Raw genomic sequence first — 20,330 nt, forward strand, 5'->3', positions numbered from 1 at the left:
TCAATCACAGTCCAAAAATATTAAATAGAAAATTGTGGAAATAAACAATTCATAAGTTTAAAATTGCATGGCATTCTTAGTGTGATGAAATCTCACACTGTCCAGTTCCATGCCACTAGGGACATGAATCGGCCTTTTGTTTAGCATCTCCATGCTGTACACACCGCCCTGCTCCTTAGTCACTTAGTGATTGTCTTGGTTATCAGATCTGTCATAGCATCACAGTGCCTGTGTTCAAGTCACCCTTTATACTTAGTAATGATTCCAAAATACAAGACTAGTGATGCTGGCCATTGGGATATGCCAAAGAGAAGGTGTAAAGTGCTTCCTTTTAGTGAAAAGATATGCAGGTACAGGAAAACCACAATATATATAGGGTTTGGTACTATCTGTGGTTTCAGGGATTCACTGGGGATCTTAGTATAGAACTCCCTTGAATAAGGGGGGTGGGGTGGGATGGGCAAATGTAAAAGAAATGGAAGACCAAGAAAAAGAATGATCATGCTAGCAAGTATTCATCTTGTACTCAATATTTAACCTAACTAAATCACTTTATCAGTTATAGTTTTAAAATATATTTTTATACTTTCAATATACTTTTATAGTATAGAGTTATTGCATTGCCACAATTAATAAACTTGGTTACTTCAATGTGATGAAAGTTTTGTTGAAATGGAAGTGTGGTATTAAATTCAGGATCAATCTTGCCCTGCACCAAAGCACAATTCAAAAAGCAGAAATAGCTTTTGAAAACCGTCTGATCAAGAACAACACATTAACTACACAAAAATGTCTGACCAAGAGCTGCCCAAAATCAATAGCCGAAACTCGAGTTGCAGAAATCTCCCCTCAGCGTTTCACTCCCTATATTTCTTTTACTGTTTGGTTTTTTTCAACAAAGTTCACTTTGGTCACATTTAATTGAGTTAAACAGCTATGCCTAAGGTTAGAAATTATGAAATGATGGATATGGACAACTAGCCAAAATGGCAATGCCCAGCTTTATGGAGGAGGAGAGACAGGGCATGATGCTGGCTTTACCCGTTTATTTAATTAGTAGCCATCCAATTTAGACATAAGTGTCAGAGACAGACATCAGGGATGCCAAATCAGACAGCCTCTGACTTCCAGCCATTTCCTAAGCGCTGCACTTACAGGCAATGGCTTCCCATTCAGACCAATTAAGACGTGTCCTTTTCCCGGAAGCCAGGCCAGTGATTGGATGTGAAGGGTTAACTTCTGGGCAAGTTCGGTGTGGACATCACTTTTCTAGGTCAGTTTTCATAAGTGCTCAAATTTTAGGATGAGACATATCTAAAGCAGAGGTTTATATTTCCGTTGTTGCAGTAAGTACTGCCCCATTTCAAGTTCACCAGTCATTCAAGCAAGACTGTCTAGAGACCATTGTAGCAAGCTTTAGAGAAATATGGGATGAGCAAGAGAAGTGTGTGCCCCTTTTGTATTGTCAAAAAATAAGCATTATAAAATGTACATTTTTGAAATATATATACATTATTTTATTGATTTCAGAGAGGAAAGGAGAGGGATAGAGAGAGAGAAGCATCAATGACGAGAGAGAGTCATTGATCGGTTGCCTCCTTGCATGCCCCACTGGGGACTGAGCCCACAATCTGGGCATGTGCCCTGACCAGGAATCAAACCATGACCTCCTGGTTCATAGATTGATGCTCAAACATTGAGCCATGCCAGCCAGGCCACAAAATGTACCATTTTAACAATTAAGTGTATAGTTCAGTGGCATTAAACACATTCACAATATTATACAAACATCACCTCTAACTATCTCCAGAATATTATCTTAAATAAACTCTGTACTCATTAAGTAATAATTCCCCATTCTCCCCTCCCCTCAACCCCTGGTAACTACTATTTTACTTTCTGTCTTTATGAATTTTACTATCCTACGTACCTCATATAACTGGAAACATGCAATATTTGTCCTTTAGTGTCTGGCTTATTTGATTTAGCATAATGTCATCCGTGTTCATCCATGTTGCAGCACGTACCAGAATTGCATTCCTACTTAAGGCTGAATAATATTCCATCATATATATACCACAATTTGTTTCTCCATTTATCCTTAAACATTTTATTTGTTTGCACCTTTTGGTTATTGTGAATAATGCTCCTTTGAATGTGAGTGTACAAATATCTACTTGAGTCCCTGCTTTTAATTTAGGAGTGCATATAGCTAGAACTTGAATTGCTTGAATTAATTCTACACCTAATTGTTTTTATTGAACTACCATGCTGTCTTCCACTGGAGATGCACCCGTATACTAGTACATTCCCATCCGCAATGTACAGGGATTCTAACTTCTTTTCATTCTCATCAATACTTGTTACTCTCTGTGTATTTTCCAAGAGCCATCCTAAAGAGTACATGGTTTCCTTTAAAAGCCCACTTGTAGAGAGCAAGTGGGATAGAGACAATTAATACTATATGGAAATAGAAGGAAAGTGTAAATATCACAGTAATCCATGGGTGCTTTTTAAATATTAACACTTAGGTAAATAAGCCTTTTTTAGTCTATAGCACTGGTTCTCAAAGCATGGTCTGTGAATATGTATAAGGCCAGCTATTCCTTAGACATTCCCATTTCTCTGTTTTGCCAAGTATCCCCACAACATAGGGGAACCCACATTACAAGGTTATCATCAATTAGCCACCTGACAAAGCCAAATTTCTCCATGGTGCTGCCCAAGAAACACAAGTCCAATTTCCCAGAAAGTATAATCAACATGAAAGTGGATCTTGAGTTTCCTGAAATACCCCATCAGTAACTGTGAGAGACTAGTCTAAGGAACTTCAACAGCATGGTCAGAACTTGACAAGTTAGACAAGCATGTCAAACTCGTGGCCCGCGGGCCACAGACCTCATTTATTTGGTCTTTGTTAGTCTTTGAGTTTGAGAAAATCACACAAAATGAGGCTCAGTGCCAACGGGGAAGAGAAGAGAGTTACTCGGATTCTTATTGAACTGTTATTGACAGCACCAGCAAGGCCAAAGTCAGGCTAGTGCTTTTAGATGGTAGAAAATAAAAACCTCTAGGAAAACAATGAAAATAGAACATCCATGGTAAGACATTTGGCAGCAAAGCATAGTCACATCTAGGTTGGCCTTATTCTCTCTCTCTCCACCTGGTAATGTAAACTTGTTACACATGTAATTACTGTGTGTACTACCAATCACATTATAATAATGAGTGTGCTATACAGACGTTAAGATTTTCTCTCATGGCAATCCAAGAAACTCTTATGACTTAAGTTGTTGTTTTTTTATAATATCCTTACTCTGAGCCTGAAGATAACTTCTTTGAATGGTCTGCCAAAAATTTTCAACGACTCTTTTAATAACAGGAAACTTTGCTTATTTCCAGAACCCTTTCATATCTTGGATCTCATATTTTAAAAAAATCTCTAAAAAGTAGAAGCTGTGTCCTTACTGAAGGTACCTTGAAAAAAATGTATATATATGTTTGTGTGTGTGTGTGTATGTGTATACTATGTTAGGATATAACTATAGGGTGTCCCAAAACCATGTACATATACTTTAACATCTGATAGCTCAATTAATGTTTCCTTCTTTTCAGCCAGACTAAGCTTTGAACAAAGGAAATTCATCCTAAAATGCTACTGGAAGTTTAAAAACACAGTTCAAGTAGAAACACTGCCTTTATAATAATTCAAAGTGTGTATACACCCTGTGTCCCCCCAAAATGTACACACTTTAACAGCTGATAACTCACTTAACTTTCACTCCTTTGCAGGTTTAACTGATTTGAAATAATGGATGAAGCAGACTAAGCTTTGAATAAAGAAAATTTATCCACTAGACTTTTATGGGAATACATAAAAGATAAAGTTTACGATACAAAACCGGCAACAGTCAACAAATAGAGGGCGCACAAATACAGAATGAAATTATTCTTGATGTTTGCAATTCCATTGCTTCACATTATCAGCTGTGCCTGGACCAGAACAGTCATCAGTTTGAGAACAGGCATTGACAAAAAAAATTATTTATTTCTATAGAGTCTCTTAAATAGTAAAAATGAACTGTGTTAATAAACACTGACTTTATATACCTTTTTTGAGAAGACCTATATATACATTTGGAGAGAAAGGAAGGGAGACACTACCCAAACACGGACAGAAATTGAAAATTTAAAAAAGATTCTAAGTAAATGTTTGCTACGAAGATTTCAGGAGCACCAAAGTTGCCAACAACCTGTACATATAGTTTTATCAATATAGTAATATCTTTGGCAATAGTAATATTATGCTTTGCTCTAGTTATTTCCTGAGCTGATTTTTACCCCTTTGACAAATACAAGACAATAAATAATGTAAACACCGCAGTAACTGGAGGTCGCAAAAACATGGTTTTTTGCAAAAGACAAGATTTTCTCTGTTGCTTTGAGTCGCCAATGAAAAGGCCATATTTGAATGATTAAAGCCATCTATCTTATTAGTGAAATTCAACTGCTCCAGGATGAATTAGTCAAGGAAAGCAAATATTAAAAGAGGTGATAACGATGGTTTGTGGTGATAGCACTCACATCCTGAAGTAAAAACAAAGGAAGACAGACCCCACTTCTGTGGATTTTGATGAACCCACACATTTTGAGGCTTGGATTGTTTGCAATGAGCTCTTACATAGTTCAGCACATTGCTATCACTTCCTGCCCTCAGCAGATTGTCCCGTTTTCTATTTTCAAAATTCTCAATAATTCTATTATCCAATTTGAGAAGGAAATTCACAATATTATCAAGAGGAAATTAGACTGACAGTTGCTGCTTTCCAGTTAAATGAGATCCAGGACTCTCAGATGTAAAGTGAGGTGAATTTGCTAAAAATGAAAAAAGTTGAAGCACAGGCCCCAGGCAAAATTTCTCTACACGCTCCTATCTAGGGAGTGGATTAAAAACTGCATATTTTAAAACAAGAATATAGGTACCATTCCCCACTGATTACCATTAGCCCTCTGACCTGACTACCATTACTGCTCATAAAACATGCTTCATACCCATCAATTGATAGCCCTTCCCTTTCCATCATCAAAATTATACAAAGCAAATACTTACTGAGCACTTGCTATATGCCAGAGATATCACAATTCTCAAAGCACTGTTGGAGTTAGATTCTATCACTATGCTCATTTTACATATTAATTGATAATAAATAAATTAAAGCTTGAGTGCTAAGTATCAGATTGTCAATACTTCAACCCAGCTTTGGCTGGTTACAGGGCCTTCGCTTTTAGCTTCTCTGTATGGTTGTCAAGTTCAAAACCCAGCATCACCATGATTATCTGTGTAAGTTACTGCACTTTTCTAGCCTCAATTCTCACAGGGTTCTGGCGAAATATTTGTTTAGCATGTACCAAGTACTACCCAAGTATTTACTATTATTTGTGTCCTTATTGTTGTTATGCTAAAATAAACAATTTCCTATCTTATGTAGAACAGGCCATCTTTCAGGTCTCAGGATGTATGAAAAAGGTCATATCTGGCTATTCCAGTATTTCCATGCAACAAAGGTGGGTTTCTTATCCCCAAAGTGAAGAATGATGGTAATTTAGTCACTGAGTGTCATATAATCACAACAGTATCCACCATGTAGGCCATGGGCTCTCAAACCATGCTAACGGAACAGCTAATCACACAGAACGTACGGGCCAACATCTAGATGAAATCTTTTGGAGGTACACTGCCTCAATCCCCTGCACTGGCCTTTCCTCTGAGGCTGTCAACTTCACCCTTTGGCATGCCAATAGCACTAATGCCAAGGTCATACCACCCATGGCAAAGCTAAAGCTTGCCAGAGTTGCTGCAAGTCAATGATGTCCTCCTCCCAAGTGGCCAGGAACAAGGGTATGCCACACACACACACACACAAAAATGATTAAAAGAAAGACAAAATGTAATATAAGCTTTATGGGGTCTTAATGTACAGGCAACCAGAATACTGAGCATTGTTTCTAGAAGTAGCAGCTGTGCAAGGTGTCAGATGATTCTGGAAGTTGGCCTGCCTATCATATTCTTTCCTTGTAATAAGTGACAATCTATTGTTCAGTTGCCGCTATGTCTCTTAGTAAAGCATTTACCAGCCATTTAATAAATATTACACATAAGCATAACCGTGATATTCTCTCATAAATAGTTCTAAGCTTCAAAGGAGGTGCAATTGCTAATCCTAAGGCTAAGGAGCAAGGGAACTTAATGAAGTGAGCTTCCACGTGAACTCTCATGAAGTACTGCTCAGAGTTAATACACTATAGAAATGTGCTATAATAAATGGGCCTCGGCCAAAATTTACCTTCTAATTTATTACAGATATAAATCTTACATTGTGATAATAGCTTGAGAAAAGCATTTTCCATTGTATTAGAAGTACCCTTTTGTCTCCTCCCTGGCCCCCAGAAAGTTTCCACCATCCATCATTTTTTCTCATGCGCACCGGTTAACAGAAGATATCTGACTTTAAATCCTCTTGCAATCCCTCTGTATCAGTGGTTCTCAACCTTGGCTGCACATTAGAATCACCTGGGAATCTTTTTAAAATCCTGATTTCTGGGCCTCATCCTCCGGAAATTCTGTTTCTTTGTTATGGGGTGGGGCCACAACATTAGTAACAAAGAAACAGAATTTCCGGCGGATGAGGCCCAGAAATCAGGATTTTAAAAAGATTCCCAGGTGATTCTAATGTGCAGCCAAGGTTGAGAACCACTGCTCTACACACAGGCTGTTTTGTAATTGATGGTCCTTACTGATGAAGCCTGAATCTGCAGGTGATTAAAACACACCAATCTTCATGCCTCCATGGCATTAATTCAAAACAGCAGGTATTAAAGAAGTAGAAAACTATGGTTCTTGTGGAGGGAATACTTTTCAAACTATGAATACTATAGTACTTTGTATCAAATGTGAATCTCAAATATGAATCCGTAACTACAAAATCAGCCAGTTGGTGTTCAAAATTCCCAAAGGAAGAGAGAATATTTAAAAACTAGTTGACTTTCTGAGCTTAAGCCTTCTTTAGTCACAGCTAAAAGTTCCCATATCCCTCAAGAAGTCTTCACCTGGCATAATGTAAATTCTCTAACCATCCTGCTTTCTTCTTCTGAATGCACAGTAGGGTTTCTGTGTGGTTTTGAGGGAAGATGGCAGATCCTGGTTCCCTATATTCTGTAAATATGTTGTTTTACATTTGGCAGCCAGTCACTTCACATCGTGTACTCAAGCTTATATTTTCTTTCTTGTGAGGGATAGCTTCTATTTCTGACTATTTTTCAGAGACCATTTGGATCTGTTCTTCAACATGAGGTTCCTAAGAGTTAATTAGCCTGTTATTGAGGTCAACGACAACATAACATCCCATTTCAGGGTATTTAACCATTTGACAACAGTTAAAACATTAAATAACCTCACAAAAAGGTTTTATAAAGAAATCTAGAAACCTGACTTTGGGTGTTGGGCACACGAAGCAATATGTAAATGATGTATCACAGAATTGTACACTTGACACCCACATAATCATATTAACCAATGTCACCCCAATAAATTTAATTTTAAAAAAATTTCAAAAGCAAAATAAAATCTAGAAATAAGGAAAATGCAATAGACAGACACAGAATACACTTATTATTGTAATGTGAGGAAACAGCATTAAAAACAGAAAAACCAAGCCCAAACTCTCCATCATTATGTCACCGCCAGTTAATCTTTAGAGAACACCCTTGGACCAAAATTGTGCTCTGTAACTTTGAGAAGTTTGGTGATGCTTCTTTGAAAGTTGTGCCCTCAGTATTTCCAACTTTGTCCCATGTATGGCTTGAAAAAAAAACCCGTGTACTTTTCCTCAAACTAGTCCTTCATAAAATGCACAATCAATAGAGCCCCTAATAGTTTTCATATTTCAGTCTAATAGATAACATGGCATTGCCCTTCCAACCTCTTTTGCTGCAGAATCACAGTTTCACAGACACATTTTCCTTTCAGCCAGACTTCATATGTGGTAGTCACAGGACACTGGCATTAACATTTAATAGAGTTTGTGAGCATAAAGCACTTTTATGGATACCTGCTAGAGAGCTTTATTTTCCTTTGAAAGTTTTATTAGAGCTGTTACATTTTTCTGCAGTGTTTTATGTGACTTGCTGTAAATGATGATTGCATTGCATTAAACAAAACAAAATCATCGGTGTCAGGCAACAAAAACACTATGTGACCAGATGCTTGTCACCTATTTAGAAGAAGGGAGAAACAAATCTAACATTACACAGAAGTCCCTGGTTTTACTGGTGAGGATAATGAAAATTAAATAACCACATAGGGTCTAAAATGAGAAATTTGAGATGATACATAGATGCAAATGAGTTATGAAAATACTAGCAACTTACACAAAAATTATTGATTTTCCCCCCCTTTGATTACTATTTCAGTGATCAGAGTATATTAGGTACTTGTTTGCTTGCAATGTGTTTTATTAATCCTCTATATCTGACACCCAATTTGGAAATCAATGCTTATTTCATCATTTTTCTCTGAGGGGTTCTATTATTTACAATTGATTTAACAGGAATGAAAGGCTTACCATTAACAAGACCCAGCTGCTGACACTTCCCAGATGAATTATTGAACTTCAAAACCTGAATTAACTTAACCATCGTCAAGACTGATGGTTTGGTGATTTTTTGCGCCAAGTCTAATGTATTTATAATTAGAATGTCAAAGCAACTGTTTTCCTGCTTTGCCCTTTTTCTTGATTCTTTCACTTCATGGTATTTTAAAGTTTGTTTGCTTCATAGATAGACCACCATTCCTCTGAGTTTAAAAGTAATACTCGAGTAGCAAGTAGATGTCCAAGACGGTTGTTTGAGAGAGGGGACTGAGCAGGAGATATAAATTTGGAGATGTAGGCATAAAAACCTAGAAATCACCAAGAAGTTAAATGTTGTTAAAGGAGAAAAGTACAAGCACTGAGCCCTGGGACATTCAAACATCTAGAGGCCACAGAGAAGAAGACGACCAGAAAGGAACCTGAGATGGAGCAAGGAGAAAACCCAGGAGAGAGGTGGTGATGAGTGGAAGTCCTTAAAGCAAAACGAGACAAGTATTATCAAGAAAGAGCGGATGAGCAACTTAGAGGCTGGTAGGTCAATGAAGAAGAAGGAAAAAATTGACCATTCAGTCATCAAAATATTTAAAGAGGAAAGTATAATTGTCTGAATAGATGTTCAAAGAAAAACAAAATAGAAATCAGTACCATAATAAAAATTCATATAAAATGAAGAGTATAAACAAAGTTCCTTAGCCTAATATGATATTGCTATCCAAAAAAAAATCCAACTCATTGTTTAAAACATTTCCTTAAAAATTAGGACAATATAGGGTTGTCCAAATTCACAAGTTCTCTTAAAAATTGTTCTAGAGCCCTGGCCCTGTGGCTCAGTTGGTTGCATGTCATCCCATGCACTGAAAGGTTACCTATTCAAGTCCTGATCAGGACACATGCCCAGACTATGGGTTCGATCCCAGTGGGATGCATGCCGGAGGCAGTTGATCAATGTTTCTCTCTCCTATCCATGTTGCTCTCTCCTATCCATGTTGCTCTCTCCTATCCATGTTGCTCTCTCCTATCCTCTCTCTCTAAAAAAAAGTCGATGAAAACAGGTTTTAAAGAATTGTATTAGAGGTCTTAATCAGTATAATAACATGCCCTCATCCTTTCTTCCCCACCTATTCCAACATACACATACAGGACAAAATGGTTGAAAAAAGAGAAGAACCAGAGATAATACCTCAAAAAAGCTACAAACATTTTTAAAAAATGAGTTTCTAAAATTGTCTGGATATAAAAGTCAATTATATGTATATACTATAAATAACCAAATTGTGATTTCTAAAAAGCAGTCATTAAAAATAATAAAAAATAATGTATATATTATAAGCCAAGCATAATTTAGGTCACTTCCATGTAGAAGAATATAAACATTCATGAAATATACTAAGAAGTCAAATAAATGAGAGTAATGCCATAGTCATGAATTGTATCTGCACCTAGAGTGATACACACAGGCAAAGCTAGTTCAATCAAAATCCATACATAGTTTTTCATGCAACTTGACAAGTTGCTTCTGAAACTAATTAGGAAATACAAAGTAAAAGAGAAACCAAAACATTCTCAAAGAAGGACAAAGTAGGAGCCTTAACCTATCAGAAATTAAGACTTAGTGTAAAGAAGTAAGAATTAAACAGAACAGTACTGACACAGAGTAAACTTATAAACAAGACAGAACTAAGAGCTCAGAAAGACACATACACAGAAATGTAATATATAACAGAAAAGATACTTATTATTGAGATAAGGATAGATGATAAAATAAACAGTGTTGGAGCAAGTGCTTTCCATATTCGGAGGGAAATGATAGATCCCTATTTCACACCAGTTACAGAAAACCAATTCCAAATGAATGATGTAAAAGGAAAAACTAAGATGTTTATAAGAGATTAAAAGAGTACTTTTAGTTCCTTGAGATACTTTATTAAAAAAATTAGAATGCATTAAAATAAGAACTTCTAGAATGCAACAAAAATATCACAGATGTTTCATTAAAGATAAAACACATGTTTATTGAACATGAAAAGAAGCACAATTTCATTGATAAATTAGGTAAATGCCAGTTGAAATCATGAGATATTTTATTACACCAAGAAAGTGTGGAAAAATAAAGAACTTTTGTGGTACAAAGTGATGCTGAATATATAAAACCGCAAGAATACTTATACACAATGTGTTATTCCAACATACATACAAGTGACCGAATCATAAACAAGGTAATAATTAACATTAAACTCATGAGTGCTAAGTTTGCATTAGGAAAATAAAAATAAAATGAAAGGGTACACAGGGATCTCAAAGGTAATGATGACATTCTGTTTCTTAAACTGGGTATGGAATGCAGGGCTTTTGTTTCATTAATGTATTTTACTATTTGATTATTTTATTAATTTTTCTTGTATTGGTTGGTTTTTGTTTTATTTTGTTGCTGATTATTTTATGTGTTATAAATCATTATTTTTCATTAAATATTTATGCTTATTATTTTTCTATTACTTTAAGTATCTTATTCATGATTTTATTATCTTTTATACACATTCTTTCATAATTGTAATTGTCCTAAAAAATATACTATAAAAATTTAATCTACAAAGCAGAATGAAAATCTTAGATCAAACTCTTCATTATTTCAAAGCAATTAAAGAACAAATGACCCCTATGAAGAAAGATTACAAAGAAGGGATGCAAGATTTTAAAGGAATCAGAAAGATGAAAATTTAGCTAGCCTAGCTCAAAAAAGAATGGCAGTGTAAAATAAAACTATTACAGAAATGAAATCACAGTAAATCAACCAGACAAGCATGGTAAAAAAAATGGTCAGTAACTCGAAAAACAGAGCAAAATGAAATTAAGATGTTCAAATGGAGAAAAAGATTACTGATGCCTAAGTCAGATCAAGGTTATACATTATATCCTTAATAAAATGAGATACTGAAACAAATATTCAAATAATTTCAAATAATTTTTTTTTCTGAAATAAAAGGAGGCCTGAACCAACAAATGAAAAGTATAGTGGATGTTCGCAGGGGATGGGGATTAGTGGAAAAATACAGAATACATAATCAACACTAGAGCATATCTTTGTAAAGTCACCAGATTCAAAGAAAAAAATAAATAGGTGGGGAAGCCAATGAGATGAATAAAAAGATAAATTTATTTCAGGTTAGAAATTTAATACTGCAATGATGACAATTCTCCCTGAACTATAATTATAATTCAAATTTGATTCCAATTTCCAAATGAGAAAAAATAATAAACAGGTGTGAAGAGCCAGGAGCGTGCTGAAAACAACAAAAAGAGTAAGGAAAGGGACTATTAAAGCTTATTATAAAGTTTTAGTAATTAGTGGATCAACATATGCACTTATGGAACCAAATAGAGTAACCAGACATAGACACAAATGACAAAGTACTTCACAGCAATAGGCGAAAAAATGGCTTACCAAAAGAGATTTTTAAAAATTAGAAGATGTTATACTGGAGCAGTAAAATGAATTTCTTTCATTAGGTTAACTCTGCTAATGTAAATCTATCTATCTTATCTGGAAAGTATTTTGTCTATATGAATGAAGTTTCCTTTTTGACTTAGTGATCTAGAGTTTCCATTTCTAGGAAGCCATCCTAAAGGAATAATCAGTGTGAACACAAATATGGTTATATTTGTTGTTTGCTTATTCAATACAACAACTAGAAATAGTTTAATGTCTATAAGAAGAAATGGTTCTTATATGCTACCATACATCTACATAATGGACTATATGCAGACTTTTTTTTAAAGTCACAATTTCAAAGAATATTTAATGACAGGAAAATGTTCTTGTGTAGAGAACTGTCAAATTACAGAATGATTCTAATTTAGAAGAGGAATACATTAATATGTATGTGTACATTTCAAAGAAAGCTGAAATATTTTGTGAGTGATTCATCTTATCCTTTTTCTCTGATGGAGGAGAGAATGTGGCTGTGGTCAGTATTACAAGTATTATAAGTATTAAAGAGGATTAAGTAGTGGCATCCTGCCTGCAGCCAGGACATCGCTGGTGACTGTGTGTATGCTCACAGCTAAGTGTGGGGGTGAAATGAATACTTTTAATATGACAGCAGTCAAAGGAGGAGAGGGGAGAAGTTGATAAAATGCTGCTACTTTTCTAAGTAAGAAAAAAATAAAATCCAGAAGCAGAGACAGATTGAAAAGAGTCGGAGGATAGAGGGAGAACTTGAAGGGTTGAGGTCCCTGAAAAATTGGGAAAGGGTGGCGCCAAGAGCATAGGGTGTGGGACTAGCCCTAAGCATTGCAGAGGCCTGTCCCTTCCCCACATGTCAGCAGGAAGAGGGGAGATGGAATTTTCAGGGTGAGCAAGAAGTTCAGCTTCTTTATTTTTTGGTAACTTCAGTTTTATCGATAAAGTAAGGGGTAAGACTATCAAATAAGATTAGAAAGGTTTAATGTTTGCCCTAACCGGTTTGGCTCAGTGGATAGAGCGTCAGCCTGTGGACTGAGAGGTCCCAGGTTCGATTCTGGTCAAGGGCATGTACCTTGGTTGCGGGCACATCCCCAGTAGGAGGTGTGCAGGAGGCAGCTGATCGATGTTTCTCTCTCATTGATGTTTCTAACTATCTCTCTCCCTTCCTCTCTGTAAAAAAATCAATAAAATATATTTTTTTAAAAAAGAAAGGTTTAATGTTTGGGACATGAGAAAAGTGGAGAAAATAATAAAGCAGCAGTTTTTTAAAAATTAAGTCAAACTTTTCACTAATTCAGAGTATATCCCCGCCCCCTCCCGCCAATTAGTGGAAACTGATGGTGTTCTCTAATTATACTGGATTTATGAACAGGCTAGACGTACACGAGATTTTATTCCCTATTCTCTATTTTGGCATTCGCTTCTTGATGCTCTCTTTCACCTAACCCAAGTTACGCTGACATGATCTTTGACTTCCCACGGAGAAGTGTTCATTTTAACTGGCAGGCAAATGATATTACCCTCGGAAGGCCCATCATGCTAAATGACCATTAAACCATTACACTTAAGAACTGCCTCTCAAGATAGAGATTTCCAAGTGCTTCACACGGTATCACTGTTTAACTCTCAGCATTTTATAGACAGGGAAATGTCATCGCCAAGCTCACATGAACTCCTCTGGTTATAAACAAAACATCTGTGGCTGGTTAGCTCCCTTGGTTGTTTCATCCATGAAGTTAAATGACCAAAATCTTGAGTGGGACCCTTGTAAAGCTCGGTTAGGAAGGTTCTCTTTATAAGCCATTCATTTGCAGCCCCAGTTCGATGAGTTGTCTCCCAAAAGGGGCCCCTGATTCAGACAATGTGTGGCTGCCATCACCCCATCAATCAGCCTCCTCTCTCCTTATTCCTCACCAGGCCCCCTCCATGTTCACCAGGCTCTTCTCCTTTCCGGCTACCCTGCCTTTATACCTTTCCCCAAGTCCTTCCTTCCACTGTGATTATTCTGTTCCCACCCAATCCCTCTGCACTTCAAAATTTGCCTCAATTTCACTGCAGTCCAATATTTTTCTCCAGTAACTCTAGTCTTCACGGGTGTGTATATAGATGAATGATCACCCTTTGTATCAATATTCTACGATTTAATTCACAATTACATTTGGTTTGAGAGTTAAGCTGCTCAAGAGCATGTAATGCAGTTATAGCACAATATAATGCAAAAATAAGCTCTGCTTTCTATTTCAAGTTCAGTACGTCCTAGCTGGGTAATCTTGGACAATGCATCTGATCTCTTTGGACAGTCATTTCATCATGTGAAAGATGAAAAGCCATACAGATGTAATTTTCTACCTTATACTTTTTAATCACTTCAGTCTTTAGTATCACTCAATAAACACTTGATGACTGATGGAATCCTATTAATAGATAATACAAATCTATAACAAGAGTGCAAAAAAAATCATATGCACAAAATCCCCAACCCTATAGACAATGTAAGCCACCAGAAACAGTTCTTATTTTTTTTTCTCTTATCCTCAGCCATATTTTTGAAGTTGTGTAGTAGTGCCAATTTTGACACATTCACTTACATTTTTAAATGTTCAGTTGACAACCATCTTCAAGCCACAACTTCTTGTACTTGGACATGCCTACACTGACGTATACCTATATTCAAATAATCCAAGTGTTTGAAACAAAACCTTTTAATCACAGCAAAGCAATAAATAAAATATAAAGAAACCTTTTGCCATATGACCTGGTCAAAAGCAGCCACCAAGCCTCCAACTCCCTCAAGTCCTGCTAACTAGTTAAAAAGCTAAAAGAAGGCTAAGAGGGGATGGAAGCAGGTGAAAGGCCACTGGCTGGGAAGGTGGAAATGGTACGATGTAAAGAATGGGTAGGATGCAAGAGGTGTGTTTGAAGATCTCATAGCATCAACACCCAAAATTCCCCCATGTGTTTCATATTTGACACCCCTTCCTTCTCCCATAATGCACAGGTGAAGATATGTTCTCTGAGCCTTTGAGACACCAACTCTCTTGACTTGGGCCCAGTTCTCTTTGGGAAACCATTATTGGAGTATTAGGCTAATAAGTCTCTGCAATGTTAAGGCATACAAGTTAAGCAGAGATCTGCGGGACAACTTGCCTAGTTTTATTGATCTAATTCAGATGCTAGCAAACTACAGCCTGCAGGACAAATCCAGCACTTTAAAAAAAGTTCCCAGACTTTAGCTGGGGAAAAATAAATTCACGACACCTGAAAATGTAGCTTTCAGATTTCAGTGTCCATAAATAAAGCATTAGTGGACACATCATACTCTCTCTGTTACCTATTGTCAAGGGCTGCTTTACTTCTACAATGGCAGAATTGAATAATTGTGACAGAAGCTGTACGGCCTACAATATTTACATTCTGGTCCTTTACAGAAAAGTTTGCACACATCTGATCGAAACTCCTAAATCCGCCACTCCCAACACAGCTTATAAAGCACATGTTTTAGATTTTAATATCTTTGCATATTTCACCCTGAGAAACCTTCATGATTTAGCAAAGCACACTGATGTTAGCTGAATTTAGGATTGTGTAGGACATGCTGAACCAGAAAGATTTAGAATTCTAAATCCCACTTAGAATTGTCAGAATACAGCGGCTTGAGACCAACTTCCTCTCAGGTGAGGGAGCTGCCTTAGAGCGTTCTTTTTAACCTCCAGGTGAGTACAATAACAGCACACCTGAGGTCATTCTAATGTGAATTCATCAACACTGTACAAGATGAAGTACGGACTGAGCTTTTCTTACACCATGAGGCTTTAAGACAATTTTCCACCACCCGGCATCCATCCTCACTTTATCTGTAGCAACTCACATTCCCCCTCCAGAGGCAAACTGTCCAAATCACAGAACCCTCATGTTTCAGGAGATACTTCAATATAAAACAGGGCAGCAACACCAATTCTTTTCTCTGAGCTCTTCCTTGGCAAGAAACTATTGCTATGGTTAAGACAACTAGAATACATATTCCCAAACCCAGGTAAGGCCAATTACAAAGGGAAGTGCTCAACATAACTACTGATAAGAGGATGAGGAGCTAAAAGAGAGTAGACTGAACTTACCTCCTGTCTGTAGATCCTGAGAACAATTCTCTAGATGAGAAGGTTGGGTGACAGTCTCTTTATGGTGGTGGTCAGGATCCTGCAAGAGAAATGGCCCGCATTTATCAGTCTTAAATAGCACAATGCAGAAAAATAAATTGAAATTTTTTTATTATTATTTAGAGTATTTCCCTGGCCTCACAATACCTCCTTTCCATGATGTGAAGAACCTATGAAGAACCACCAAGCTCCTTTCCTAAATCTTGAACCAACCTGGAACATCTCCACTGAAGTTGCGATCGCACGGAGGGAGGAAACCAAGTGAGGGCGTGAAGCCTGTTTGTGCTGAGCTTTATATTCACTGGGCTCAGGTGTGAGCACTGCCACTTTACTATGCAAAAGCACTCACAAAGGTGATGGCCATTAATCATACTATGCATCTACCATGAGCACGGATCTGTGACTACATAGCAAATTGAAAGCAGATTCAACTTCTGCTAAAATTCAGATCCATGAAGATGGAAAGAAAAAAAGGAGAGATTGTGACCTTCTTGGTTTCTTTATTTTTTTACATGAAGTCCTAGGGTCTCCTGAGAAATCCCTCTCATTATATTGCCTCAGCCATCTTAAGGAAATATGCCAAGGGCTTTAATCCTAGTTTTCCCTCAAAAACTAAATTCTTGCCCTAACCCAGTGGTCGGCAAACTGCGGCTCTCGAGCCACATGTGGCTCTTTGGCCCCTTAAGTGTGGCTCTTCCTAAGCCTTAGGAGTACCCTAATTAAGTTAATAACAATGTACCTACCTATATAGTTTAAGTTTAAAATAGTTGGCTCTCAAAAGAAATTTCAATTGTCATACTCTTGATATTTGGCTCTGTTGACTAATGAGTTTGCCAGCCACTGATCTAAACGAGTCTCAACTGGTCTGACTGGGCACTTCAAGTCTCTGCCACGCATCTGTTCCATGCCAGTAGGCTACCTCAGGAATGTCCTCATGGAGATGACAGAAACACAAGAAAGAGCAAGGCCTCCCGAGTTGTAGACTTAGAAGCACCATACTTGCACTTCTGCTTCATTCTATTACCCAAAGTCAGGAACATGGTCAATACAGGATGCTCAGATAAATCTGAATGTCAGATAATTGACAAATACATTTTTAGTATATATACACTATTTATTTTGGACATAATTATACTAAATAGATGTTTGTTGTTTATCTGAATTTTAAATTCAGTTCTGTATTTTTGTTGTCAAATTGGGGAACTCTACTTGCTTCTCTTTGGTCTAATCTGCAATCAATTCAGGAATATTCACTTGTGATCATTAAACCTCAATTTAAGAGACGCTTGGAGATAAGTTATTTAGCTTCCCTGCCAGAAATTAAGAAAACAGAATTATATTCTCTGAGTAAAAGACCATTTAGACGGTAAGAATTTCCTATTTTTAAAAAATATATATTTTATGATTTTTTAGAGAGGAAGGGAGAGGGATAGAGAGTTTGAAACATCGATCAGCTGCCTCCTGCACACTCCCTACTGGGTATGTGCCCACAACCAAGGTACATGTCTTTGACCAGAATCAAACCTGGGACCTTTCAGTCCACAGGCCAACACTCTATCCACTGAGCCAAACCGGTTAGGGCAGTGGTTGGCAAACTGTGGCCCCTTAAGTGTGGCTCTTCCACAAAGTACCACATGCGGGCACACACGTACAGTGCGATTGAAACTTCGTGGCCATGTCTGACCTCTTGAATTCACAGGAGGGAGATTAAGGTAGAAAAATCTAGCGTTTCAAATCATTGCAGTTTTAAGACTTGGTAAAATTTAATCTTTGAGGTTCCTGGCAGCAAATTAAGGTTGAGCAAAGTAACTAAAGAGTAAAACGTGTTGAGAAGTAGTTTATTTTTAATAGCTGAAAATGGCCCAACACCAAGCATTTAGGTGGAAAGAAACTACTGAATTTCAAAGTTATCATATTAAGTTATCAAAGCATAATGCCGCAGACAAGTAACTCATCAGGGAGATATGAATTGAGTGCAATGTAAAAATGAACAAAAACATAAATAATTGGGTACAAGGAATCTTTTGCCTTGATGACTTTAACCAACCTCAGGGACATTATGGTGCACATAATACCTTATGAACCTTAGAGTTACTTTCATTATACAATGGATCAGAGTGAAGTGTTTCTATGTCTTAATATTATTGATTGGCTTGAGCAAACCAAAAAGGAATTAGTTCCCTCTGACTAGTCTCCTGAATGTTCAACTCAGAAAGCCGAACCACAGAGTTAAGAATCCCTCAGTATAATCCCCATGATAGGTCTAAAACTTGGCCTCTCCTTGAGAAGGCCTTGAGCCCTCATGTGTTAATTTTCATACCTGGAAAATTCCATTTTTATGACATATCAAAAATAAATGGAGACCAGCATACAAATATATGAGCAGAATGAAGATTCTCAAAATAGTGTTCATATTCAAGAATCACTTGGGAAAACTTGTTATAAATCCAGATTAACAATCTCTTATCACAGAAATTCTGATATGGTAGGTCTAAATTTGGGGGGGATTTTGTTTTGTTTATAATGCATATAATATTTATTAATCATATACTATAAGCAATGTAATATGCTAAGCATTGACAGTTCAAAAATATATAAATTATACTATTCCCTCTCAAAAGTTTACCATCACTCAAGCACTTTATTTCTCAGAACTAACCTATAGGGATAGGCATTAATCTGCTTTACAGAAGAGAAAGTGAGGTCCAACAAGACCACATAATATATTCAAAGACACATAGCCAGTACAAACAGAAGTCAAGTTCAAAAACAGGTAATTACATTCGTTCACTCACTCATTTATTCATTATTGTTCTCACCTCTTTTCCAACTACTTTTCTCCTAAACCCCTACACTCTGTCACCCTGGGTTACTTGTTGTCCTTTGAACCTACGAGATATATACCTGCCCCAGGACCTTTGATTTTTCTCTTCTCTATGTCTGAAACATTCGTTGTTATCTCTTGACTCTCTCCTTCAGTCTTTGATCAATTATCACCTCCTCAGTGAGACCTTCCATGACCATATTTTTAAAAATGTACTACTTGCCCCTCCCCAGAACACACTATCCTTCTTCTGCCTTCCCTATTCTTCCAAAGTGGAAGTTTAATGGATAAAGTGAAAACGCTCCATCTTATAAATCTTATGTGTAGCACACTAGTCACTCTGAGTGAATGTGTATGTCTGCATTGAATAGTTTCTTGCCTGTCTCTATTGCTAGGATGGTGGCTCTCAAACCTTAGCACTTTCAGAATCCCCAGGGCTTGTTAAAACACAGATTCTGCATCCCTCTCCCTGCCCCAGAGATTTGATTAAAATAATGCTAATAGCACTGATCAGCAGACCATTTAGAAAAGCCTTGCCCTAGGGCAGTGATGGTGAACCTTTTGAGCTCAGCATGTCAGCATTTTGAAAAACCCTAACTTGATTCTGGAGCTGTGTCACATATAGAAATTTTTTTGATATTTGCAACCATAGTAAAACAAAGACTTATATTTTTGATATTTATTTCATATATTTAAATGCCATTTAACAAAGAAAAATCAACCAAAAAAATGAGTTCATGTGTCACCCCTGACACGCGTGTCATAGGTTCGCCATCACTGCCCTAGGACATGCATTCTCATCTGGGAAGATTCTCCCTCTACATCCTCTCACCTCCAGGGAACAGTTCACAACAGCTGAAGACATTTTTTACTGTCAGAACTGGGGTTAGGAAGCGACTTGGCATCTCCATGAGTAGAGGCTATGGATGCTGCTAAAGATCCTACATTGCATAGGACAACTCCCCACAACAAAGAATTATCACCCCAAATGTCAATAGTGATGGGGTTGAAAAATTCTGCCCTAGAAGAATGCTTCTCAAACACCCTCAGGCAGCACCACCTAGAGGACTTCTTCAAATTTGTACTGTCAGACTGCACCCCAAAGTTTCTGCTTTGTTAGGCTGGTCCATTGTGGAGCCTGAAAATTTACATGTTTACCAAGTACTCAAGGAAAGGAGATGCTGTTAGTCCAAGGCTCCCACTTGGAGAAGCATGAAGTAGAACAAATGCTCCATAAAGCA

General features: G+C 37.1%; 1 protein-coding gene across 2 annotated transcripts in view; it reads right to left on the reverse strand.

The window, feature by feature from the left end:
• Positions 1-20,330, reverse strand: part of RARB (retinoic acid receptor beta) — an 851,244-nt gene that overhangs the window by 602,657 nt on the left and 228,257 nt on the right. For both annotated transcript variants that reach the window (XM_070433307.1, XM_070433308.1), the window contains exon 2: positions 16,227-16,305. The gene's annotated coding sequence lies outside the window, so the exon portion shown is untranslated. The remainder of the gene's footprint in view (positions 1-16,226; positions 16,306-20,330) is intronic.

This window comes from Myotis yumanensis, unplaced genomic scaffold, assembly GCF_028538775.1.
Source record: "Myotis yumanensis isolate MYYU_CA2020_CCGP unplaced genomic scaffold, mMyoYum1.0.hap1 SCAF_14, whole genome shotgun sequence".
In the NCBI taxonomy this organism is placed as follows: Eukaryota; Metazoa; Chordata; class Mammalia; order Chiroptera; family Vespertilionidae; genus Myotis; species Myotis yumanensis.